Below are 27,520 nucleotides of genomic sequence, written 5' to 3' on the forward strand. Positions count from 1 at the left end.
ATTAATGTCAAAGAGTGTTCTTCCTGTGTTTTCCTCTGAATTTTACAGGGTCTGGTCTTACATTTAGGTCTCTAATCCATTTTGAGTTTATTTTTGTGTATGGTGTTAGGGAGTGTTCTAATTTCATTCTTTTACATGTAGCTGTCCAGTTTTCCCAGCACCACTTATTGAAGAGACTGTCTTTTTTCCATTGTATATTTTTGCCTCCATTGTCATAGATTAGTTGACCATAGGTGCGTGGGTTTATCTCTGGGCTTCCTATCTTGTTCCATTGATCTATGTTTCTGTTATTGTGCCAGTACCATATTGTCTTGATTAGTGTAACTTTGTAGTATAGTCTGAAGTCAGGGAGTCTGATTCCTCCAGCTCCGTTTTTTTCCCTCAAGACTGCTTTGGCTATTCGGGGCTTTTGTGTCGCCATACAAATTATAAGATTTTTTGTTCTAGTTCCATAAAAAATGCCATTGGTAATTTGATAGGGATTGCACTGAATCTGTAGATTGCTTTGAGTAGTATAGTCATTTTCACAATATTGATTCTTCCAATCCAAGAACATGGTATATCTCTCCATCTGTTGGTATCATCCTTAATTTCTCTCATCAGTGCCTTATAGTTTTCTGCATACAAGTCTTTTGTCTCTTTAGGTAGGTTTATTCCTAGGTATTTTATTCTTTTTGTTGCAGTGGTAAATGGGAGTATTTCCTTAATTTCTCTTTCAGATTTTTCATCATTATTGTATAGGAATGCAAGAGATTTCTGTGCATTGTTTGTATCCTGCAACTTTACCAAATTCCTTGATTAGCTCTAGTAGTTTTCTGGTGGTATCTTTAGGATTCTCTATGTATAGTATCATGTCATCTGCAGACAGTGAAAATTTTACTTCTTCTTTTCCAATTTGTATTCCTTTTATTTCTTTTACTTCTCTGATTGCCGTGGCTAGGACTTCCAAAACTATATTGAATAATGTGGTGGAGTGGACATCCCTGTCTTGTTCCTGATCTTAGAGGAAATGCTTTCAGTTTTTCACCATTGAGAATGATGTTGGCTGTGGATTTGTCATATATGGCCTTTATTATGTTGAGGTAGGTTCCCTCTATGCCCACTTTCTGGAGAGTTTTTCTCATAAATGGGTGTTGAATTTTGTCAAAAGCTTTTTCTGCATCTATTGAGATGATCATATGGTTTTTATTCTTCAATTTGTGAATATGGTTTATGACATTGATTGATTTGCATATATTGAAGAATCCTTGCATCCCTGGGATAAATCCCACTTGATCATGGTGCATGATCCTTTTAATGTGCTGTTGGATTCTGTTTGCTAGTATTTTGTTGAGGATTTTTGCATCTATATTCATCAGTGATATTGGTCGCTAATTTTCTTTTTTTGTAGTATCTTTGTCTGGTTTTGGTATCAGGGTGATGGTGGCCTCATAGAATGAGTTTGGGAGTGTTCCTTCCTCCAAAATGTTTTGGAAGAGCTTGAGAAGGATGGGTGTTAGCTCTTCTCTAAATGTTTGATAGAATTCACCTGTGAAGCCATCTGGTCCTGGACTTTTGTTTGTTGGAAGATTTTTAATCACAATTTCAATTTCATTACTTGTGATTGGTCTGTTCATATTTTCTATTTTTTCCTGGTTCAGTCTTGGAAGGTTATACCTTTCTAAAAATTTGTCCATTTCTTCCAGGTTGTCCATTTTATTGGCAAAGAGTTGCTTGTAGTAGTCTCTTAGGATGCTGTGTATTTCTGTGGTGTCTGTTGTAACTTCTCCTTCTTCATTTCTAATTTTATTGATTTGAGTCCTCTCCCTCTTTTTCTTGATGAGTTTAGCTAAAGATTTATCAATTTTATCTTCTGAAAGAACCAGCTTTTACTTTTATTGAACTTTGCTATTGTTTTCTTTGTTTCTATTTCATTTATTTCTGTTCTGATCTTTATGATTTCTTTCCTTCTGCTAACTTTGGGTTTTGTTGGTTCTTCTTTCTCTAGTTCCTTTAGGTGTAAGGTTAGATTGTTTATTTGAGAAGTTTTCAACTATAATCTCTTCAAATATTTTCTCTGGTCCTTTCTCTCTTCTCCTTCTGGGACCCCTATAATGTGAATGTTGTTGCGTTTAATGTTGTCCCAGAGGTCTCTTAGGCTGTCTTCATTTGTTTTCATTCTTTTTTCTTTATTCTGTTCTGCAGAAGTGAATTCCACCATTCTGTCTTCCAGGTCACTTATCCGTTCTTCTGCCTCAGTTATTCTGCTATTGATTCCTTCTAGTCTATTTTTCATTTCAGTTATTGTATTGTTCATCTCTCTTTGTTTGTTCTTTAATTCTTCTAGGTCGTTGTTAAACAGTTCTTGCATCTTCTCAAACTTTGCCTCCATTCTTTTTCCGAGGTCCTAGATCATCTTCACTCTCATTATTCTGAATTCTCTTTCTGGAAGGTTGCCTATCTCCACTTCATTTAATTGTTTTCTGGGGTTTTATCTTGTTCCTTCATCTGGTACATAGCCCTCTGCCTTTTCATCTTGTCTGTCTTTCTGTGAATGTGGTTTTTGTTCCACAGGCTGCAGGACTGTAGTTCTTCTTGCTTCTGCTGTCTGCCCTCTGGTGGATGAGGCTGTCTAAGAGGCTTGTGCAAGTTTCCTTAACTAACTTCTTTTAAAAATGATTTTTAAACTAGAGGAGTGGCATACTTTTAAAATCTAAAGTAGGATTCAGATGATACAATTCTCAATTAACCAAAGATATATCCTAGTAGATCCTACTTACCACTTCACTTGATCACATCTTTCTTCTAGGCTGCTCTCAAAGACACTGAGCCCACTCCCCAGCCCTTCCCAGTGTAGTTCTGCCTGAGGCAGTTTCTTCCAGCCTGCCCTCCACCCAGAGGCCTCGGTTAGACAGAAGCCACACTGGTTTTCTTGTTCTGAAAACATGAATTTTTCTAGGATCACCTTTATTATATCAAACAAACATACTTATCCTCTGAAATGTTCTTTTCTAAGAAAACAAAATGAGGTGTCTGCAGAGCACTGGTACATTCTCACTTAAAACATTGCAGATGTCATCATTCCTTAAGGAAATATTTTTCTCACAACAGAAAACAGAAGTTTCTTTCATCCTGACTTCCAACTCTGTTCTTATTTGTTTGATGTGGAGGAGGACTTTGAGAAATTGTCAGCAAGGGACTTCTAAGGCTAGGTTGTTTGTTTAGATGCTGTCTCCTCTATGACAGTGACAGTGACCTGTTCCTCTTTGAACACAAAGCCTGTGACAAAATTACAGAGTCTTTATAGTTGCTCAATAAACGCAGTTGAACGTGGACTGAATTACTATACTTAATAAGAAACAAGAGAGCACAATGTTTGAATAAAACAATGTTTAAATAAGCAAGTTGCCATTGACTCCAGACTCCCACCCAAAAGGAGGAATCACTTTTACAACAGCCTGGCTTCTGTGTGAGTTCCAGTGAGGAGAAGTGATTTCGCTACTTGGAGCCCACCCTCTTGTTCTGGAAAATCCAACTGCTTATACTGAACTGAAAGCAGAGTCCCTGAAATTTCCATTTGATTTGGTACAAATTAGGCTTGAAATCCTCATGTTAAAATCACCTTGAAGGCTCTGGTTGGATTTTGATTTTAGCAGTGGAACACCAGCTTCCTTTGTATACTCTAAGAACTTGGACCTGGCAAAAACAGCTTTGGGAAGGGTAACAAAGTAATAAGCTGATCTTCACATATACCTCCCCATCTTGGGAGGAACCAAAATGAAACTGATGGAAACTTTCCATTGCTAAGGCAAGAGAGTCACCTATGTTGCAAGGGCCATGTTGAAAGGACATTTCTTCACATTCTGAATATCAATGTGGCTACAATCTTACCAAAGTGTTTAAAAATATTTGGCCATTCGTTCATTCTCAAGTATCTTTTGCATGCCTACTAAATGCCAGGCACTGTGATAGGTACTGGACACAGAGAAATTGAAGATATAATCAAGGCTCTCAAGAAAGTCACATTCTAGTTTTAAAGAAGTAAACCAATAAGTATCACACTCTAATAACTGCTCTGCTATCTATAGACACAGACTTCTAAAGAAATTTAAGGAGAGACATATTTAAATCAGTCAGCCAAGGTCACGGAAGTCTTCTCCAAGTTGGAAATGCTTGACTTGATTCACTGGATGACAGTAAAATTTGGCCAGCCAAAAAAAAGGAAGGGTATTTGAAGCACAAAGATTATCCGGCATAGTAGCACAGAGGATACAGAAACTAAAAAATGTTCAGGCTTGCAAATGGCTTAATGTATTTGGAACGTGGGTTGAAATAAGAGACTGACAGAAAGGTGAAGCTGGATGTGTATGCCAGGGTCTGATCATGAAAGAATTAATATGCCATGCTAAAAGTTTACCTTCATCCTTCAGAATAGAAAGCCACTGAAAACTTTTGAGAAGGGAAGTAGCAATATGATATTTGCATTTTGGAACGATCACCCTCGTGGCATGGTAGAAAGTGGATTAAAGGGGACAAGAGCAAGCCAAGGAGAAAAGATTCGGTTGGGATGATCTAGGATAGAATAAAGGGGGCAGTACCAGCAGTAGAGAGAAAGGGGCTGATTTAAAACACACTGGGGAAGTGGACGTGAGTTGAGCAGAAGGATGAGTCTAGGATGATTCCAAGATTTCTAGTTCATGTGATGAGGTGGAAAGGGGCACATTCATTAAGCTGCTTTTCTCAGTGTTGTATGTGGACCACAAACATCAGAACCACTAGAGGTGTTTGCAAACAATGTCGATTCCTCACGCCATCTTACACTTCATGAGTCAAAATTTATGCATAATGAAGTTTGATACATACTTCACACAAGTAAGAAATGCAGAAAGAGGAGCAGGTGAGATAGTAAGGAAGGTAATGAGCTTAGTTTAAAGCCTAATGCTTTTGAGAAGCCAATGGAGTATCTACAGGGATAGGTAATACAGGACTCCAGCTCAGGAGAAAGAAAAGGTCTGAAGTTGTTTTCTTTAGGAGTCAACAGATTTTAATGTTCAAGCTAAAGACATAGGTGGGTTTTTTGGGGGGTTTTTTGGTTTTTTGTTTTGTTTTGTTTTTGTGCGGTATGCAGGCTGCTCACTGTTGTGGCCTCTCCCGTTGTGGGGCACAGGCTCCGGACGCGCAGGCTCAGCGGCCATGGCTCACGGGCCCAGCCGCTCCGCGGCATGTGGGATCTTCCCAGACCGGGGCACGAACCCGTGTCCCCTGCATCGGTAGGAGGACTCTCAACCACTGCGCCACCAGGGAAGCCCCAACATAGGTGGTTTTTAAACAAAATCATCTAGGAGCATACAGAAGGGAAGCAATGAGAAAAGGCCTGAGATTAACTATGGGAATATTGAGATGTAGGATATTGTCAGGGGAAAGTAGCCCACAAGGAAACACAGTGTGTAATAGCACAAAACATACTGAGTTCAGCCCAGTTTCTACTGAACCAGCAGAGATAAAACCTAGGGCAAGCATAGCTTTTCTAATTATTCAAATCCATTCTGTCTCTAGAGAGGGTAGGAGATTATGTCATATGACTACCATTTAAATCTGTAATGAGAGGTTTCATAATGCCTTTACCATGAGCTGCTCAGGTCATTTTCTACCTAATTACTCCCCCAAACAAAATGACTTTGGTCACAGCAAGGGAATGCACAGTAGCCAGTTGTGTGGCTGCATGCACACAAGCTTTATAGACACCTCTTAGATCCCAACTTAGCCCAGGAATGGGGAGGAATAATAGGAAAAGCAGGCTAACATAACTGTTGCTCATGTGTTCTCTGTGACAGCAAAGTGTCAGAGTGGTCACTGGGCTCTGGGCCTCAAAAGACATAGACCAGCCTCCAACTGCCTTAAGAGTAAATGGCCGCAAGAAATTCTTCAAAGATAGGCAACAGGGACTAGACTTTCAAACATATTCCAGGTAACTTCTCTACTTCATGCTGCACAGCATAACTCTGTAAGGTCCCTCAGTGACAGGGATAGAGAGGACTTAATCACTTTCCTATACCTCAAATGCATTCTATTCAAATACTTCAAACATTTAAACTAACCCAATCTATGCAGACTTCAAACAGCAAACTTAGCACAGTAGAGTTACTATCATCCAAAACACTTTTTTCTTATGATCGATAAAACTCATTATATTTGAAAATTCAGACAATTCCCACAACATAACACTTAACCATAAGAGATCCAACCCTAGCAATCATTTCAAAACAATTTATTTAAAGCTATCAGAACTGCTCATGACCTTCTAAGCCATCACTTGTGGAAGCACTTTCAAGATTTCTATTTGGGCAAACAAACCCTCAAGGGTTTTTTTCAGTATTACGCTTGGAGAACAGAAGATAGCTGATTTGCACAGCTATGTAGATGATAGAAAGACAGTGGTTACAGCATGTCCAATATCTTGGCTAGTATTCATCAGGGGTCGGAAAGGTAGAAGGCTAAGCTGCGTTGATTCTGATCCCAACATACCCAATGGTTTATCAAGTAGTTTACTCCAATCTCTCAGCATCATCTCTCTGTGCCTCAGTTTCCTCATCCATAAAATAGGGATACTTTACCTATCTTGTATGGGTGTTGAGAGGGTTAAATAAGGTAATCTATATGAACACATAGTAAGTGCTCTGTAATGTTTGCTCTTATTATTTTCATTGTCAAATTCAGTAAAGCACCATTTTGATCTGCATATCATGTAGGTTAAAAAAAATTATTTTAAGGAAAAAAATCCTCATCATGAATAAGGCATTTTCATTTTTTAAAAATTATCAGAGGCTCTTAGATACAGGCTTCTAAAGTCCAAATGCAGCCTATTTGATGAAGCTAGTATCCGTTATCTCTTCAGCTCTACTTGACTTTTAGCCTAAATAGATGCCACAGGATTCCATTTGGTCGGGCAATTTGTTGTAGAGGAGAGCAAGGACTTTTACATAAATGTTAAGTCCAGGTTCCCTTAATTTCCAGCTTTAAAGCATTGAGAAGGGTTCTTAACACTGAGCTCCATTTCCTCACTCATGGAAAGGAGACCATATCACTAACTTGGAAGGACTTTTGAAAGGATTAAAAATGAGATAACATAATAGTTTTCAATGACTGTGTTTCTCTTCCCCTTTCAGTAGAAACACCAAACTTGTCCCAAAGTTTATCACTTATGGGACATACGTCTAAAGTCCAGAGCTAAGGCCCAGCAATGGTGAACTACAGTCCTCACATATCAATAAAACCACCATTTTTTTTCCTCCCTATTATTCATTGCATTTAAATCATGACAGTTCAAGAAATGCCCCATCACATATCATCTCAGTCGGGGCAGAGGGGGGTACTTACTAGATAGAGCTCATTAAACATTAAGTATAGAATTGAAGCACAGCCTTTATACCAGGGATCACCAGCTCAAATATCTATAGGGATCATCCATAGAATAGAAATGAGAGAAGCAGGTTGGGTGTAACAATAGGGAGAGGTGAGGACTGTGGCAAACTACAGAGTTTGTGCCCTCTCTAACGTCAGCAGGGACAACAACGTGGTTTACTCCAATTGTCCCTATGCAAGAATGCAAGCCCAGTATTGCCAGAGCTTAGTTTTTTAAAAAGAAGCCAGAAATCACATTTGTACGTGAAATATTCTGAATTCTAAATATTAGCATCAAGTTCTATTAAAAATGAACAAACAATAGAGGCCAAATAAAAATCCTTTGTGCCAAATTCAATCCATGGGCCATCAGATTGCAACTTCTGATTTATAAATCATCATTATGATCACCATATGGCCAACCCTGGCAGAATCTCAAAAGTTCACTAACGTGAACCCTTTCTTTCTTACCATGTATAACTAGCTTTGCTCTCCTTCCCTTCGTATCAACCAAGACTAACCAGATAATATTAAAGAGAACTTGGAAAGGATACTTCAAAGAAGTAAACTTGCCTGGACTAATTATCTCCAGGCAAGTTTTTTTGGTTTTTGGTTTTTACCCAAGATCCCCTCAAATGCTTTCTTTGACAAGTCCTGGGCCGTTGGTATTAAAAGGCCTGCCTGATGAGGCAGGGGCAAAGGACAAAAGACGCAGGTCTGTCTCAATTCAGGAGGTCCCCTCCCCCATCATGCCAGCTGACCTTGACAAGAAGGGTGGTGGAAAGCGGCTGGCTCTCATGCTCACTGACATTTGGAAGCACAGGTGTGGCCCAGAGCCCTGTAACAAGCCCAAGCCTGAGGGGGGGACTCCCCTGACAGTCTAAGCAGGAGGCTGAATCTGTCACTGTCTGGCTGGAGCAGCTGAAGCGGCTGTCTGGGACAAGTGCTGACACCGGAAGCCTGAATAGGGGCTCAGTCAAGCAGGCATTTGTTACAGAAAACTCCCCTAACTCATATTTCACAGTGATCAGAGGCGGTGAGGCGGAGACATAAAGTGGCTCATCACTGTAGTATTAGCCATGGTGGTTATCACACAGGGACAGCTGGGCTGAAGCCAGAGAAGCCCTCTTTGGAGACAATAAAATGTTCAGTGCCCTGGGGTGGTACCTCCTCCCCATCCCCCATCTCCCATCCACCAATGCATGGCACTCTAACACCCCCTTGAGGCTCTGAAAGGAAAGAGCACAAGGAGGATGTGCTGGGTGGGGGAGGAAGGTGCCCACTTGGAGGTAACCAGAGCCTGAGGACTGAGCCCTGCCTACGGTTACTTCAGACCCAGGCCCTGGCCTTTTGTTTCCAGAGCCTCTCCTGATTCGAAACAATGAGTGTCCTTTGGGACTTATCCTTCTAAAGAAACGGTTTTATTTTTCTTTCATCAATGCTGCTTTACAATGCACTCCACAATGCTCATTTCTGTGCTCAATCAGTCTGATGGAATTGAGAGACAAATGAAAGAAACAGAGGAAATGCCATCAAATTTAGTTTTTGTCTCAGGAGTTTCATAAACAAATAGTGCCCCGCCCACTTTTTTAATTACATTGGCATGGCAATCAAGAACGGTGATTATTTCCAAGTGTCTCACCCATTAACTAAGATGCCCCCACAACCCTGCTCCAGAGCCCATCCAGCATTGTTAGAGACTTTCCTCCTTTGGAAAACTTGAGAACCAAGTTTAAAATAATAAGCAAATAGTGGGAAGCAGTGGCACAGCACTGGGAGATCAGCTCGGTGCTTTGTGACCACCTAGAGGGGTGGGATAGGGAGGGTGGGAGGGAGATGCAAGAGGGAGGGGATATGGGGATATATGTATACGTATAGCTGATTCACTTTGTTATAAAGCAGAAACTAACACACCATTGTAAAGCAATTACACTCCAATAAAAAAAATTTTTTAAATAAGCAAAAATGAAACCTTTCTCCGAGTAACCATGACTCTTTTGAATTCAAAAGCCAAATGCCTTTGACATGACTACAGATCCTCAGTTACACAGTTACAAATTGGACAATAGAAATAATCGCTAGACGGGGCTTCCCTGGTGGCGCAGTGGTTGAGAGTCCGCCTGCCGATGCAGGGGACACGGGTTCGTGCCCCGGTCCGGGAAGATCCCACATGCCGCGGAGCGGCTGGGCCCGTGAGCCATGGCCGCTGAGCCTGCGCGTCCGGAGCCTGTGCTCCGCAACGGGAGAGGCCACAACAGTGAGAGGCCCGCGTACCGCAAAAAAAAAAAAAAAAGAAAAGAAATAATCGCTAGAATACTCACAAATATCTGTCTCATATTCAACCATTATGGTGACAGTAATAATATTAAGAATAACCACTTATTGGACACTTAGCATGTAATAAGCCTTCCTCTAAGCATTTACATTACTGAAGCTTCACAATAACCAATGAGATAGGAATATTAATATCCCAGTATTACAGGAGACGAAACCAAGGTACAGGAGGTGTAATTTAATTGTTCAAGTCACATAGCTTGGAAGAGGCAGAGTCTGGATTACAAGTAAACAGTGCCTTATACATAGTACTAAAAATGTTTATTCATTAGAGTTGCTAAGGAATGGTGGCAAAAGAACTCAATTTAGAATCAGAACACCTTGATTTAGTCTTAATATGTAAACAACACGTACCAAATTAATGAGAAAAAAGATGACTACTCCAACAGAAAAATAAAGCACAAAATAGAAACTTTACATAAAATTTTGAAAAGTGACTGAAAAAAATACATACAAAATCTCACCAGTATTCAGATATTTGAAAATTACAGCAACATGATATACTAGCTTTTGCTTATCAAATTGACAAATATCTCTTAAAATTGTAATATCCAGAGTGGGTAAGAGTATACTATCAGACACTATAAGCAAAAGTGTTGGTTTATATAACATTTCTGGGGGGCAACCTGATAATATATGTCAAAATCTTGCAAGTGGTTTATATCTTCTCTGGTAGTTTTGAAACATGGCTGTAAATTCTTTGACACTCCTTCCATTGAGAGGTAGGGATCTATATCCTCTCCTCCCTGAACTGGGGCAGGATTGTGACTGCTTCAACCAAAGGAGTACAGCAAAAATGACATCAAGTGACCTTCAAGCCTAGTTCATAAAGCCCATATACATCTGCCGTGTGCCACTGACATAACTCTTGGAGCCTTGAGCCGAGTCATAAAAGCACTACACTGAGATCACCAGGCTGCAGAGACCACATGTAGAACAACAGTCAACAGTCCTAACTGAGCCCAGCATTTGAGTCTCCTGGGGGAGATCTCAGACATCATACAACAGAAAACAACCATCCCTGCTGTGTCCTCTCTGAATTCCTAACAAGCATCCATGAGCATAATAAAATGGGGGTTATTTAATGCGGCTAAGTTTGGGGTTGGTTTGTTACACAGCAATAGATAACTGGAATAACCTCTTATACAGCAATTATTCTTCTAAAGTCTACCCTAAGGGAATAGAGATATGCACAAGAATTATATACAAAGATGTTTATGGCATCATTGTTTAAAATAAAGTAAAATGGGAAACATACATTTGAATAATAAGGGCTTTATTCATCCACTGATGAAATGTGACTATTTAAAATCAAGTTTTAGAAAACTATTTATTAATATGGAAAAAAATCTTCATAACATATTATTTAGAGGGGGCTTTTAAAATAACATAGAACGCAGAAGTTCACTTTTGTGGGAAAAAACAAACATATACATATGCAGTAAAACCAGATGAAAATACTCCAAATTTTAAATAGTGGCTATTACTGAGCTGTGATATTATGGGAGATTTTTATTTTCTTCTTGGTGATTATCTGCATTTCTAAAATTCATGAAAGTAGTAGACAATGTGCTAATAATACATGGAATGACCTCATTAAATCTGTGTAACTTTTAAGAACTCTTATAGAAGACCTGAGTTCAAATTCTAGCAACTTCTGTCTTACTGCCTTTTTAGAAAGATTCTAAACTTTAATTTTCTTATCTGTCAAACCAAGATAATAACACATCTACCTCCAATGGTTATTATTAGGTTAAACTACATAATAACTAAGTTCCTGGTATGGACCCATATACACATTAGGCATTCAATCAATGGCTTTTTAAATTCAATGATAAGGAGTTTGTCCAAATTTTCAAACACAATCAGAATGAGCATTTGAAACAAATATCTGTAGCTCCCAATTGAATAAAGAACATTAAGGTTTGACCTTGTGTTTCACCACTCATCTAAAACAAGTGGGATTTGGCCAAACTGCAAACCACTGTGACAAACTACAGTGTCTCTCACTGCCACAGGTTGATTTTTTTTTTTCAGAGACATCAATGGTTTAATGGATGGGGGAGCTTACACGTCTGAATCAGGGTCCTGGAGCGTCACCCTACTGCTTGTAGCAGACGGCAGGCAGGATGTGGTGGCAGTCATCCCTCCGGGGGAAGGGGAGATTACCAGTTACAGGGGAATTGACGTCAGGTGGGCTCATTAGTTACCAGGGAAACCAGTAGAAGGGCACGCCCCTCACCTCCCCTTTGATGAGAATAATCACCAGCTGGGGCCTGGCACAAGCATGTGGGAAGGTCAGTCCAATGCTTAGGGTATCAGTGAAGCAGGCACTGGTAGGGCGGGTGGATGTACAGAGAGCAAGACAACAGCCATCTTGAGAGGCCTGACCATACACTCTACCCCTCCCTACCCTGCATGACCCTTACCATCTTGGTTCACCCCCTCTTCCGCAATTCCCTAAGGTCGCTGCAACCAGACGCCACAATACAATACAGACAGCAGCAGCCAGAGAGCATCAAGATTAAGATACCCAGTATACTCAGGACAGTCATTTTTCCAGGATGTGGGCACATTTTGGAGCCAAGCATTTACCGGGTCAATGGAAAGGGAGTCAATAGCAGCAGTGCCCTGTCCAGTTATAAGGAAGAAAAGGCCACCCCTAGTTTTCACAAACCCATAGCCACCCCCACGGGGAGGGGAAGGCTTGGTTTTAAAAGAAACATTCTGATGGCCTATCCAGGAGTCTGAGCAGTCAAAATTTAGGTCTGCCACCCCAGGTTATGTCGGGTACCATTAGGGGTGGACCCATTACATCTTCCCAAACAAAAAACAGTTAATCCCAATAGTTGGACTTGTGTATACAGAAGCCAACCTATTCCACTCTGCGCACATAGCATAGCCCGGGGGGGCCCATGAGCAGTCAGTTGTACAGCAACGTTCACCACCAGGGGTCCTTCTGATGTGTTGGCACGTGGAACGGGAAGTTGGTGAAGTCTCCCCCACGGTCAGTAGTCCCCACATAGCCACAGTAGCTGGGTCAAGTTTTCATGGAAGTCCAGAGGAGGACAATGGCATCTCGCTGTAAACCTGGCAGTTAGACTCATTTCCCAGTGAAGTCAGTGTTGCGGCTCAGTCCTCGAATAGATTTCCTCCCTCAGACGAAATGTAAGACATCTAACAGGCACAACATGGGAAGATTATGACCATTAAGCAAAATACAAGCAGTAACCCTATGTGAGATAATGCCACACCTGCCTGTGGTTTTGTCCTGGTCTGCAAAACAGTACAGAAGGCTCAAGTTTTCAGTAATACAGGAACGTGTCCAAAATCACGTATACAATGGCCACCTCATTTTACCTTGGATGTCTGAACCACAGTTACTCCATTTTGACTTTCAAATGCATTCCCTTCCTCAATGGCCAAAGCAGATGTACAACACATGTCTGAAAGGCCACAAAACAGGCTGCTCTGGTCAGTAAAATTTAAGTTAAACCATGTATAAGCCAGAATCACTCCCCCAAACCTCAATATGTGCAGATTTTTCCATCATTTCTCCTTTTGATTGCAAATCTTCCAATAGAAAGCTCTGATGATCAAAATATATGTCCCGCGATGCTGGAGTGCTGACTCCTACCCCAGGTTCAGATCATGTTCCTTGGTGCTAGGCCTCCTTTATATTCGCCCAGTCATTCATGGTGGGGGAAAACTAATCAGATCTCGCGAACAGGCTCAGAGGTATGTTAATTGGGAAACACTAGATAGGCCATACATTTTATCACTTATACCCAGTTTTCACACAAGCATTTTACATGTGCTTTTAGCAGCAGACTTAAAGCAAGTAGTGTCATACTTCAAGAGTAGTTATATCTGTGTCAAGTTCACTAGATAATTTTCTTTCCATCCAGAACATCAGAGCAGAAGTATGGCTAACACAAGAACTTTCATAAATACAATTAACAGAACTAGAATTTAATATCCACTGAAACATAATATTGTTCTCTCTAAAATTACTGTCATCTCCACCAAACACAGCCAATCAAAACTAATTTGTTTGCAAAATAAGACTAGTCAACTGACCATATAGACTCCTGCAAACTGGCTGAGGGGGAACTCCTCAGGAGTCTCAGACTGAATTCCCAAAAGGCCTCTCAAGGCCAGGAAAGCCATGCCAAAGGCCTGTCATAAGGCTTCACCTTGGTGCATTTCTCCGTTCTAGAGGTCTCCAAAATGTCAAGATTCCAGCACATGCCAGGAGACAGTCTTTCCCATCTGCCTGATAAGGCTGCTTGGAACCCAGGAGTCCAATTTCTGGAGGGACCAGACAGAGAGAAAAGAAAAATATTTCAATTCTCCCCACAGGTGTGGTTTACCCAATTGCTGTAAGTCAAAACTAAATTGGGGCTTCCCTGGTGGCGCAGTGGTTGAGAGTCCGCCTGCCGACGCAGGGGACACGGGTTCGTGCCCCGGTCCGGGAAGATCCCATATGCCGCTGAGCGGCTGGACCCGTGAGCCATGGCCGCTGAGCCTGCGCGTCCGGAGCCTGTGCGCTGCAACGGGAGAGGCCACAACAGTGAGAGGCCCGCATACCGCAAAAAAAAAAAAAAAAAAAACTAAATTGAGGGGAAGGGCTTCCCTCTATCTGGAAAACACAGATCAAAACCAGTAACATTCCAGACAAAACCCATATAAATTATAACCATATTCACCAGTTCACTCAGTAACCAATCCTTTTGTTAACTTTTTATGAAGCCATCAGTTCTCCCAATAGGATTCTCTAAGTTCTTACCCAGTTCAGCAGTATAATCTGAAATTTATCAGACACCTGTTATGGTCAAAAGGTCCTTCCTATGAATCTTCTTGAAGATGAAGCACTTTTGCAAAAGAAATCAGAGTATAAAAATAACTATCTATAAATGACAAAAGACTTAAAAAGTCACTGTTAAACACCTGATCACAATGTAATTGATAAAGAAACTTGGTAACAGAAATTATAACCAATTATAATCCTAACCCTTGAAAACCTTAATCTCTAGCAAAAACCAAGAAGCAAGTAACTGTGATTTCCTGATTGGAAAACTTAATGCTTTAGTCTTCCTCTCCTAAGCAGGCAAAGGTAGGTAAACTGAGACCCACTCAGCAATTAATGTTCCAATATTTTATCCTATTTGAAACGACCCATGAATTCTCTTCTTTCAACTTTAGTTTAGTTTCAAGTTACCAAAATCTGGAGAGACTATATGAGATAGACATTCCCAAAACATAATTGTTTCTAGAGAGTTTACCTAAAAGCTCTTTTATTTTCTCTTTTACTCTTAGAGATCACATAAAATTAAAGTTCCAGAGAGCAGAGGTAGATCATTTACATCTCAAAGGCCCAAGAGAAATGCCAATTCCTTCTAGAAAGCTAGCTTAACCAGTTACGAAAGTCTCACTTTGATACAACAGCAGAACCATTAGAGACCATTGTTCTCCAGATCTCTTGGCAGCCCCCATTCATCAAGGACAGCCACCACAAGGTCCCACGTAATAGTGGACAGCCACCCTGAGATTTCCCCCACATCTTTCAGGATCACCCCTGGAACTTTTGGGCCCCAAGTGTTAGTGGATGGCCAGCAATATCACAGAGTAGTTTAGCTAACTTCTCGACACACATACACATTCTTGATAACAACTAATAACAAAAGGAGCTAACCTATTATGAGAACCCCTCTATGACAGGCACTGTTCTCAGCACTCTGCTTGTATCAGCTCACTTTATCCTCACCATAACACTATGATGCAGTTACTATTATCATCCTTGCTTCTCATGTGAGGAATCAGAGACACAGACGAGGTAAGTAACTTATCCATGGTTACACAGCTAGAAAGCAAGGAGTTGAACCTAGTCAGGCAAGTGCCAAGGCACATATTCTTTATCTCATCTATACTGCTGTATGTAAGCAATATGATTATTATATCCACTATGCAAAACTTGGCATGGGAGGAGGAATATCAGACTACTTTTCACTAGTCTTGTCACCAGGGTGACAGTTGAACCCACAGCCTAATCCAAGTGCTGCTTATGCAGTAACAGTATTATAGATAGAGAAAAAGAATAACCACTCTTCCATCCTGACCCCTGGTTGACCCTCCCTCTACTCCTCTATGCCACTACTTTTTTTTAAAAACTTTTGAATCTTATTTTATTTATTTTTTTATATGGCAGGTCCTTATTAGTCATCAATTTTATACACATCAGTGTACACATGTCAATCCCAATCTCCCAATTCATTACACCACCACCATCACCCCCCACGGCTTTCCCCCCTTGGTGTCCATACGTTTGTTCTCTACATCTGTGTCTCTATTTCTGCCCTGTAAACCAGTTCATGTGTACCATTCTTCTAGGTTACACATATATGCGTTAATATACGATATTTGTTTTTCTTTTTCTCACTTACTTCACTCTGTATGACTGACAGTCTCTAGATCCATCCACGTCTCAACAAATGACCCAATTTTTTTCCTTTTTATGGCTGAGTAATATTCCATTGTATACATGTACCACATCTTCTTTATCCATTTGTCTGTCAATGGGCATTTAGGTTGCTCCCAGGACCTGGCTATTGTAAACAGTGCTGCAATGAACATTGGAGTGCATGTGTCTTTTTGGATTATGGTTTTCTCTGGGTATATGCCCAGTAGTGGGATTGCTGGATCATATGGTAATTCTATTTTTAGTTTTTTAAGGAACCTCCACACTGTTCTCCATACTGGCTGTATCAATTTACATTCCCACCAACAGTGCAAGAGAGTTCCCTTTTCTCCACACCCTCTCCAGCATTTGTTGTTTGTAGATTTTCTGATGGTGCCCATTCTAACTGGTGTGAGGTGATACCTCATTGCAGTTTTGATTTGCATTTCTCTAATAATTAGTGATGTTGAGCAGCTTTTCATGTGCTTCTTAGGCATTTGTATGTCTTCTTTGGAGAAATGTCTATTTAGGTCTTCTGCCCATTTTTGGATTGGGTTGTTTGTTTTTTTAATATTGAGCTGCATGAGCTGTTTATATATTTAGGAGATTAATCCTTTGCCCATTGATTTGTTTGCAAATATTTTCTCCCATTCTGAGGGCTGTCTTTTCGTCTTGTTTATGGTTTCCTTTGCTGTGCAAAAGCTTTGAAGTTTCATTAGGTCCCATTTGTTTATTTTTGTTTTTATTTCCATTATTCTAGGAGGTGGATCAAAAAAGATCTTGCTGTGACATATGCCAAAGAGTGTTCTTCCTATGTTTTCCTCTAAGAGTTTTATAGTGTCTGGTCTTACATTTAGGTCTCTAATCCATTTTGAGTTTATTTTTGTGTATGGTGTTAGGGGGTGTTCTAATTTCATTCTTTTACATGTAGCTGTCCAGTTTTCCCAGCACCACTTATTGAAGAGACTGTCTTTTCTCCATTGTATATCCTTGCCTCCTTTGTCATAGACTAGTTGACCATAGGTCCATGGGTTTATCTCTGGTATGCCACTACTTTTTGTAGGATCCAAAGTTCTTTGGGCATGTCCTGTTAACATCTATATCCTCTGGGCTTCATGCACCATCTAGCCCATCTCAGGAGCTTAATAACAATTTGTTTAGGTGAATTGAAGAAGTTCTACTCACGTTAGCAGTTCCTACCTAATTCTGGTCTGAGTCTGGGGTTAATGGTGGTCTGAGCTGGGGTTAATGGTGGTCTGAGTCTGGGGTTAATGCCTTAGGAAACTCTAACACCTGACCTTTAGGATTAAGTGGAGATTGATAAATGACATGCCAAATTCCCACCTGGGCTTTGAACCAATCAAGTTCAAATTGTGAATTTGATAAGAATAAGACAGATGAAATCCAAACACAGTATCAACATCTTACTGATTGAGTTAAGCTGATATTGTAAAATGTGATTTATATTTGTGGGTCAGTGGGCTTCACAACCCTGAATTCCATAATTAGACTTACTCACTGAGTTCTAGGAAGTACTGCACCAGGACAGGATTCCCTCTGGTAGGAGAACTGAGGCATTTTATGAGCATGCCCTCCTCTAAAAAGAAAAGAAAGAATGGACTGTCCATGCCCATTTTCTCCTTCAACGTCACCAATGAAATTGTCATTCTTCTTCCCCTGGGGAGAAATAAGTAAGAGGGCGGCTGTAGAAGAAGAAAGAAGAAGAAGAAAAGAGGCGATAGAAATTTGGCCTTCTACTTGCTATGACCCTTGGGTGAATGAGAATCTGAAAGTCATGAAGAGAAAGCTTTGGTAGGACTGAGGACAGCTGATAGATTTCATCATTGGGTTGACTGCTTAGTTATTACAAATTATTTACATTCCTATTTCTCTCTCTCATCTGTATAATGTATATATGCTGCATTTAACATCAACAATTAAAAGTTTTCACTTTTAAGTTTGTGCTGCAAACCCAGAGGAATTAAGTATCACATAAACAGAATCTTCTAAAAATTCAGCCCTAATTTTTATCGTGTAATACAACCCTGAACTAGCCTATAAGTTTTTTGAAAATACAGATTGTTTTACTTCATTGTATTCCGTAGAATACTATGCATATAGTAATTTATCTACAAAAGTTTTCCCATCAATGTATTTATTTTTTTTCATTTGCAGTGTTATTTTTTAAATTTTTATTGGAGTATAGTTGCTTTACAATGTTGTGCATCAATGCATTTATGATGGAAGAAATCATAAGGAAAAAAAATCTAATTGGCTATTCAACTTGTAACTCAAGAAGGAAGAATATATAGGCAGCTCAACTTATTAATCATTTATTCATATGTCAGTTTGAGGCACTAGGAAAAGATTTTCCCATAGAAGGTCTACAATATGTATCTTTTAATACAAAAATAACTAGAGTTAAGATTCATCTAAGTTTCAGATGAAAGCACTAACATCTTACCCCAAAAAGAACATTCTAGCATTGCACTCTGGACCTAGGATGGGGCACGAAATACAAAGAATGGAGACTGGGGGGATGGGAATGGGGACCGAAATGTGGGAGAGCGAGGCAGAGGGCCATGAGTCTGGAGTCAGAGAGCCGTCCAGAGTTTTTACCTCTCCTCCTTCCTTCCAGCTCTCCTGCCCCAACTAGATGCCCTAGCCCATCACTAGAGACAAGTGGCAAGCCAGAGAAAGGGGCTATAGGTGGGAGGAGAGAACTCTGTAGCAGGAAAAGAGAGGGGAGGAAAGGGACAGGGGAAACACTGTTGTCCAGTAAGGAGGAAGGGGAGTCCAGCCAGCTGTGGCTAGGGAGGTCTTTCTTACGTTACCACCTGGGAGACCCTGGACTAATTATTTAACCTCTACCTGGTACATGCAATAATCAATTATTTACTCCACATGAGCCAAGTTCTAAGCACTTGTGTCATCTCATTTAATTCTTAAATAAATATTCTTAGGAAACAGAGGTCCAGAGAAGCTAAGTGTCATGGACACTGATGCCACCCAGATCTCCCTTCCCTGAAGGACCGTTGCCCCAGCTGCTGGCAGAGAGCTTTCCACTCCCAGCCCTTCAAGGATGTCTAAGCAGCAGAGCTGCCTCTACTAAAGTCACTCCCCAGCTCAGGGTGACCCACCTCCAATGACTGACCACTGTGAGGATATCTCTGCCCTTCTCGAGACAATTCTGTAGGGCCGTACTGGCTCCAGAGCTCTGCGACATGGCTGCCCGACTTGTCTCTCTGCCCGGTCCTACTTCTGTCCCCTCCTTTCCTCAGGTGTTAGACCAATAACACTCCAGAGTAAGTAACTTGTATGCTAAACTCATCTCAGAGTCTATGCCCTAGAAAATCCAAACTGGGACACTAAGTAACTTGCTCAGGGCCCAAGGACCCACAGTGGGGACCCAAATCCAAGCAGAATGGTCCCGAGCCTGAGTTCCTAACTGCTCTGCTCCACTGCCTTCCACCGTGAGCCATTACTCCTTCATTACCCAAGACTCCTACCACAATCTACACAAACCCTTTTATCTAGACCTGACTTTTCATTAGGTAGACGGTTCAGGTAAAGATTTTTGCCTCCAAATTGCCACACAGAATTTTAACTAAACAAGGGAGAGGCATGCAGCCTTCTGTCTTTGGGGGTAGATCTCATATTAATAGAATCTCCCCTAATTCCATCTATCCCCTTTTTCAAAGTATTTTCTGTGACATGCCAAGTCAGTGAGAACGTAAGATTTCCTGAACCCCAGAAGGGGAGAAACTAAAGTCTACAGAGCAAGCTCCCTCTTTAGATATCCCAGCTTAAAACTGACCATTTTAAAATTTGGTGAGAGATTGTCCACCCAATCTAAGAAGCTAAATTTCTAAAAGCTCACTTTCCATAATGCACAAGCTAAAACATTTTCCAAGTTAGTATTTTCTTCCACTCTGTTGGTATCCTCAGTTTAAATAGTGAGCCCAATTTCCACAGTATAGAAGGCAAAAACTGCCTGATATTGATTTAAACAACTGTGAGTTCCCCAATATACCTTGTTTTGATTTTGTTTTCTTTCTGCTTCTGCTGTGGGGTTCGTAGCTACCTCTTCTACGATCACAGCATTTCACTTACAAACGCATCACACTGTCTAAATTTAACCTAATTAGCAAGTCAGAGCACCTAACCCTCCAGCATTTTCCCACTCCCCCACCCACCCCCAGGTGCGATAGTCTCAGTTGTCAATGCAAAGTCATTTCCAGAAACCATGAGAGGATAAATGGAAACTGGTCCTGACCACAGAGAAAACAGTCATGTCCCCTCCATTTTCTGGCACCCGACTTTCTTTAATGGTTTTTACCTCTCATTAAAGAGTATACCAATTTCCATGGCTGCTGAAGAGCCTCAGGATAATCCAAGCTGATGCCTTTCATTCTACTTCCTGGTGTGTTTGTAATCAGGATGGGGCACTACTACGAACCCCATCTTAGATCTGTGCTGTTCTGTGAAGTAATGGTGTTCAATCATCATGCAGTGCATTTTCACCTTGCTTCTGATTGTTCTGGTCATGTCTGAGATGTAGCTTTGATGCATACATTGAATTGAAGAAAAAGGAAAAAGTAACAGAAAGAAGGGAGAGGGATTAGTAGCTCAAAGTCTTTTAAAATCTTGATCTCATTGAAATGAAAACATACTTTATCTACCTTCTTTAGATTTTGCTGATTGCATTAATTCCAGATGAAAAGTAAGTCAGTAGGTGCCTTTTTTTTTCCCACTCTCGTGAAGTTTTTCTACAGGGAGCCTGTAAAGGAAAACTGTCTCTCTCTTAGTGCTCTTAGGCAAAGCATTGAAGTACAATCTCAACAAAATCAAAGTGACAACTAGAAGGTACCCCTAATCGCCAGCTCTCTGAGTTCTTTCAGGACTTGAATACAATTGTCAATTATCAAGGCCTCTTTGTAGACCAGACAAGTAACAATTAATGCAAAGTCTAAATCAAACTTGCCAAAAAGACATTGCTGCCTTTTCACATCTGATAGCAGTATCCAATGGCAAACCCAAGATCAAATAGTAAACTAAGGTATTCGGAAAAGCCATCAAAGTAACTATAAAATAACTTATTAAAATGTGTTAGTAATTGTGTTTAATGCAAATTCACATGGTCACAGTTACCATATTTTCCAAACCAAAAATGAACACATATCCAATACATGGTCTGACCATAAAATTACTTCAGTAACTCTCTAGTGAGTGACTACTGCATGCTAGGCACTGTTCTCAGCACTGCAGATGAAGTTGTGAACAAAACAGGCAAGGCCCCTGCCCTCATGGAAGTTACATTCTAATAACAATTAGACATAAAATTTAATATTCCACAATCATATCTCTTCCATCCCCTTCACATCTAAATCATAAGAAAATAATGAAAAAGGGTTGAAAATTGGACCAAGAAATACTTAGGAATTGAGAAAGTCTACCAGCTCCTTGGGAGGAGGGGCTGGAGGAAGCTGAAGGGACTCACTCTCTTTACTGTCGTCTCACTTCTCTGATTGAATGACAGAACTGTTTGTCCACCCAGTCCAGTCCCCTTCAATGCTAAATCACATTTAAATCATTCTAGACTAGAGAAAATTTATGCCACTTTTAAATGTCTTACATGGCATCCAAAGGAGATTGGGTTCTATTGGACAAGAAAAAAAGGCCTTAGTGAAATCATTTGGGTTTTTCAATTAAACTGGAATCCAGAGAGAACAATGAGAAAATGGTTGGACAAGGAGAAATGGAACTAAGTCTCTTCCTCCCCAAGCTTTCAAGACCAAAGTTATTTCTATCAGGGGAAATGAGAAAAGAATCATATGACTTACAAGCCCTTGGAGGGAGATCTTACTGGATAAAGCATCGTTGTTAAATACAGTCTTCAGGCCGCTGAAAGGAAGCAGTAATCAGGTATCCACACTTCTGCTCCCTTGACACTTAGTACTATTTGTCTGAATTTTCCTTTTAATGTTTCCCCCTTTCCTGTTGGTTGCTGTAGCATGCACTCAAAGTAGAAGTAGGGTTAGCAGGTTGGGAAGACTGTCTCACTTAGATGGTTTATTATTGGGGAGAATGGGGATGAAAGAACAGATTTTTTTCTCCCTCTCTGTATATACATTCCCTAAGCATCTTCACCCATTCTTTCAGTTTTATCCATCATTGATGTCTAGTTCCAAATCTCTGCATCTAAGCATCAATATATTTTGTAGATGCCACACTAGTATTTAAAACTCAGCAGAGCTAGCACTGGCTCATGGTTCCCCCCATGTCCTACATACTGCTTCTTTTCATGTATCCTGTATCTCAATGGAGGGCACCACCATCATGTCCAAAGTCACCCACCACTCAAGAAAAATTGTAAGACGTACATGCAGCAGTTACCTATAACAACACCTGAGAACCATGAAAAGACACGGCTGAAAGAATTTTAAAAGGTCAAAAACAAATGGAAAAACATCCATGTTCATGTATTGGAAGACATAATATAGTTAAGATGTCCATACTACCCAACGTGATCTACAGGTTCAACACAATCTCTATCAGTAGTGGTAACCATTAAAAAAAGTGAGAAAGAGAATGAATGAGAGGCCACGTTATTAGAAAATAACTTTTAAAAGAGACTTAAAAGACTAAGAGACTTGATTGGATGAGAGAAAATGGGCACGAATGAAAAATGGCCACTGGACTTGACATGTGAGCCTCTCCAGTCCTTCCCTCCTGATGTCCGAGTTTGGGGAGGGTTGAAGTATGGGAAGAGATTAAGGGAATTGATCTCTACATCCACTTCCTTTCCCCATCCTTATTTAAATCCATCCTCTTTAGCCATGCTATTTTTCTTTTTCATTTAAAATGTCTTTGATTTTTGTTGTTATCTTCCCTGCTCTGCCCAACAGAAAATATAGCAATCACTCCTCTGTTCCAAGTTATTTATGAATATGTTGAAAAAATGCACTCCTCAGATTTGATGTGTTCAATGGGCACTTCCTTTCTCTCCACTTTCTAAACTGAAACCAATACCCCATCAGTAACCACCCAATGAGAAGGCTGCTCCTTCTCCCCATAATGGAGGGAATACCATAAAATGTCTTAAGAGAAAACGTGCATTTCAGAATAAAAATGGAATATGGGGAAGGATGGGGAATAAACTCCCCCCGCCAAAGGAGGAGAGACATATAAGACTACATTGTGTTTTCAGTAGACAAATTAGCAGGATCTGTGCAAGTGATTTTCGCATAAACAACAAAGACCTCCCCAAATATTTCCTTCAATACATTGAGCAATATGCCCCAAAGCAGCCCTGAATGGGAGAAAGAAGCAAGAGGCTATCAGCCAAGGGACACTTGAGTCTTTGCTTTTATGTAATTTATTTCTTGTAAGTGACCTCTGCCACTTTGGCTTTATGTGTGGGCACTCACCCTTTACAAGCAAATACAATTATGAGCCATTTTCCTCTGTGTATAGTTAGATAATGAATTCTTCCTGTTGCAAAGTGACCTCAAGAGCCCGGGACCTCATTTCATCTCAATTTGTGCCAATGAAACGCTTGACAAATTGCTCTTTTTAGTCATGTATAACTTTGGGTTTTAGTCCTAAGCATTGTTGTGCTTCTGACAAGGACAAATCAGGCTATACGATTTGTTTCCTATCCTTTGTGGTGCCAGTGATTACAGAACCAGCTGGGTGGGATCAGCATTGAGTACTTCTTTGTGATTCATTTGCTTTGAGTACAATTACTGCAAAATCACAAAGTCCTGGATGGGCTAAGACCACCAAATGGAAAGCAAACTTACTTTAAATATGTAAGCACAGAAAGACACATACACATGAAGAGTGCAGTTTCAAGAGTATTCTTGGAATGCTAACCATTCCTTAGTCTCTAATACAAATAATTTCACATTTCTAGTCAGAGTTTTTGTTCTATGAGAGACCTAAGCAGAATAATGTTTCTCCTGGGGCTCTTGGCAAACACTGAAGGTCTCCTCCTAGAATTCTGTCATCTCTTTTTTGAACACAGGTGATAAACCAAATTTGCACATTGTTGATCTAAAACCCAAGTCTTTAACCTGAGCATAACAAAAATCACATTAGGAGACATGCCTGTCCAAACACTACAGTAACTGTGGCAGGTATGCTTGGATTAGCTGCCATTTGCTCATCTCTTCTCAGCCTGAAATTATTTGAGCTTCACCTGTTTCCATCTCAAATTATCCTATAACTGCCTTTCATATTATAGGGTTACACCAAAAGTAGCTACCATACCAACTGGCACCCAGACATCAGGGACATGGAATTGGCTGTCTCTTTTTCCTCACCTCATATGCTCTGATTAGTGTTCATACAATTACCTAAGGAAAGAAAAGTTTGCCTTAAATCTAGAAATTTACAACAGGAGTCATCTAACACATTCTTCAGTATGAAGTGCTCCCCAAAGTCACAAACCTTTATTTTTAAAATCTGCCAATTTGTTTGCTGTTTTGAAAATATACCTGCATAATTTGATTCTTGCTTTCCAAGTGGGAATATCAAAATTACATAATGATCATTGTGCACTATTTTTAAGATTTTTGTCTCAATTATTTGAAAAATAAAAGCTACTTTCAAACTTCCCAAAACTGACTTGGAAAAATTTCATGCACTGCCCTTAGCTGGTTGTGAATTCCTGTTATGTCAGCCTCTAAATCAAAAGATATTAATGCTTACTCTGTTTTCTTAATAGAAGATTGTTTAACAGTTTGTGAGTACCTTTACAAATAGGAAAAATGCTTTAAAATCTTTTAGAAAACAATTTCTCTATTTGAATTTTTATTATGTGTACTCCTTTTAACTGATCATTAAAGTCTTCAGAAGGCCAGGAAATAACAAGGGCAATTGGGATGGGATCTACTATCCTCCACCTTGACACCTTCAAGTCCCGTGACCTGGGGCAGACATGTGGCTTATCTAAACTTGAATTTCCTCATCTTTAAATATGGGAATAACTGGACTTCATTTCAAACAGTACAGTGGAACAGATACTGTGAGCAGCCCTCCCACTGACAATAACCAAAAATACTGAATAACATATTTTAAAAATCTTTTAAAATCCATTACTGCCATGGCAAGCAATAAGGACTCTACAGGGCAGGAAAAAAAGAAGTGAACACTGGAATATAGAAAGGTGAGCAGAGCTCCGAAGAAGGTTTTCATCCTGAGGTCATCAAGTTAACTCAGTGACCCTGAGCCTCAGTTTTAAAAGGGGAAAGGAAACAAGCCTCAAGCTGCCTACAGCTAATAGGAAATGTCTTCATAAAGTAGACTCTAAAAACCTATGGAAGAGTAAAATAGAAATAAATGTTCCTTTCAGCAAGGGACAAAAAAGAAACTTAACATTTCTCAACCTGGCCACTGGTCTCCTGATATTTCATAACCATCACCAGTCACCATATATGCTTCTAGCCTGAGTTCTAACACTATCTTTGTGATCCAAAAAACATCAACCTAATTACATAATTTCCTACATCAGTAGTGTCACCAAACATCCATCAAAAACAAACATAAATCCTATCTGGAGGAATGCACATTTTTTTCAGACTATAAAAATCCCATTAAATAACTTTCTAAGGAATATAAGCTCAGAGTCCATAGAATAATACCATAAAACACACACACAAAAAAAACCCCAAGAACCAGAAGAAATCAGATCTACAAAGATTTTATCCACTGAAATTATCAAACTCAGATTATAAAATAAGTGTATTAGGGCTTCCCTCGTGGTGCAGTGGTTGAGAGTCCGCCTGCCAATGCAGGGGACACGGGTTCGTGCCCCGGTCCGGGAAGATCCCACATGCCGTTGAGCGGCTGGGCCCGTGAGCCATGGCCGCTAAGCCTGGGCATCCGTAGCCTGTGCTCCGCAATGGGAGAGGCCACAACAGTGAGAGGCCCACGTACCGCAAAAATAAATAAATAAATAAATAATAAGTGTATTAATTAAATAAATTAATAATTAAATAAATAAATAATATTTATTATTTAATAATTAAATAAATAAATAAATAATAAGTGTATTAAATATGTTTAAAGATATAAAAAAGAATACTTAAAATATAAGAAGAGAGTAACTAAAATAAATAAATTTTGAAAAACTAAAACTTAAAGAAAATACACTTGAAATTTTAAAAATATATGCATGAAATAAATGGTAAACTAGACACAGCTGAACAGAGAATTTGCAAACTCAAAGGTAAATTTGAAGACATTCAGGATGCAGCAAAAATAGGCAAAAAGATCACAAAAAATAAACCAAAGGAGGTTAAAAAGCATGGCGGATAGAGTAAAAAAGGCTAACATAATCTAATCAATATCCAGCAGGAAAGAAAGAAAGAAGGAGATGAAATACACAAAGAGAGAGTGGCTGAGAGTCTTCCAGAACTGAAGTAAGATTATAAATCAGGTTTGGGTAGAGTAATCTTCCTGGGTAGGGTAATCTTCATTGTAGGCTTTTCTCTTTCATCATTTTAAGTATGTCCTGCCAATCCCTTCTGGCCTGCAGAGTTTCTGCTGAAATTCAGCTGATGACCTTATGGGGACACCTTTGTATGTTTTTTGTTTTTCCCTTGCTGCTTTTAATATTTTTTCTTTGAATTTACTTTTTGTTAGTTTGATTAATATGAATCTTGTTGTGTTTCTTCTAGGGTTTATCCTGTATGGGACTCTCTGAGCTTCCTGGACTTGGGTGATTATTTCCCTTCCCATGTTAGGGAAGTTTTCCACTATAACTTCTTCAAATATTTTTTCAGACCCTTTCTTTTTCTCTTCTTCTTCTGGGACCTATAATACAAAGGTTGGTGCATATAGTGTTGTCCCAGAGGTCTCTGAGATTGTCTTCAATTCCTTTCATTCTTTTCTCTTTATTCTGCTCCTCAGCAGTTATTTCCACCATTTTGTCTTCCAGCTCACTTACTCATTTTTCTGCCTCAGTTATTGTTATTGATTCCTTCCAGTGTATTTTTCATTTCATTTATTGTGTTGTTCATCTCTATTTTTTGTTCTTTAGTTCTTCTATATCTTATAGCAAAGATTAATGAAACTAAAAGCTGGTTCTTTGAGAAGATAAACAAAATTGATAAAGCCTTAGCCAGACTCATCAAGAAAAAAAGGGAGAAGACACAAATCAGTATCATTAGAAATGAAAAAAAGAAATCACAACCAACACCATAGGAATACAAAGGATTATAAGAGACCACTACAAAAAAGTATATGACAATAAAATGGACAACCACAAAGAATAGACAAACTCTTAGAAAGGTACAATTTTCCAAGACTGAGCCAAGAAGAATTAGAAAATATAAACAGACC

Source organism: Globicephala melas, chromosome 3 (genome assembly GCF_963455315.2).
Source record: "Globicephala melas chromosome 3, mGloMel1.2, whole genome shotgun sequence".
Classification (NCBI taxonomy): Eukaryota; Metazoa; Chordata; class Mammalia; order Artiodactyla; family Delphinidae; genus Globicephala; species Globicephala melas.